Raw genomic sequence first — 652 nt, 5'->3', positions numbered from 1 at the left:
GTCGACCCTCCCGCTCTTAATGTTAGCCAATAGAAAGACGGCATATAATCAGACCGCAGGTTTAGCTAATAGGAAGGCACGATGCTGACACGTGACTTATGTCGTCACCAACGAACGCATACAAGTCTCTTTTTTAAAATATATTTTGTTTTCAAACAACAACTAATTCATTATGTGATCCTAAAAAACATAATTTACAACATTCATAATGATAACATTATCTTAAAAATCATTTAAAAAAAACAAACAACAACATTAAATTACTTGTTTGTTTCTGTCATAACTTATTATTTCTATACTGTATGAAGTCAGTTCCATCTTCTAATAATCTGAATTTGTATCCAGGGCCATAAAAAGATTTTAGTTTACAGGGTAACGACCATCAAACTCTCCTTTCTCACTCACATGTTTCAAATGTTTAAGTCTTTCTCTCCAAAGATGCAGTAAGTCCCTCATCATGACCATGTTTTCAATTTATTACTTTAAAAAGTTGAAATCTCAGCGAACAAGAGGTTACGAGAGCGGACTCCATTACGACCTAATAATGGCTTCAGTCCTCCTCCAGCCAGCTGTATTCACACCCTGCTTTGTTTATACAAAGAGTCCTGTGGAGGTGTAAGTAAGTAATTAATATTTGTAGAGCGATTTTCCT

This window comes from Callionymus lyra, chromosome 11 (assembly GCF_982586985.1).
Source record: "Callionymus lyra chromosome 11, fCalLyr1.hap1.1, whole genome shotgun sequence".
NCBI classification, from domain to species: domain Eukaryota; kingdom Metazoa; phylum Chordata; class Actinopteri; order Syngnathiformes; family Callionymidae; genus Callionymus; species Callionymus lyra.
The sequence above is the reverse complement of the archived record's forward strand: the minus strand, read 5'-3'. Positions refer to the sequence as shown.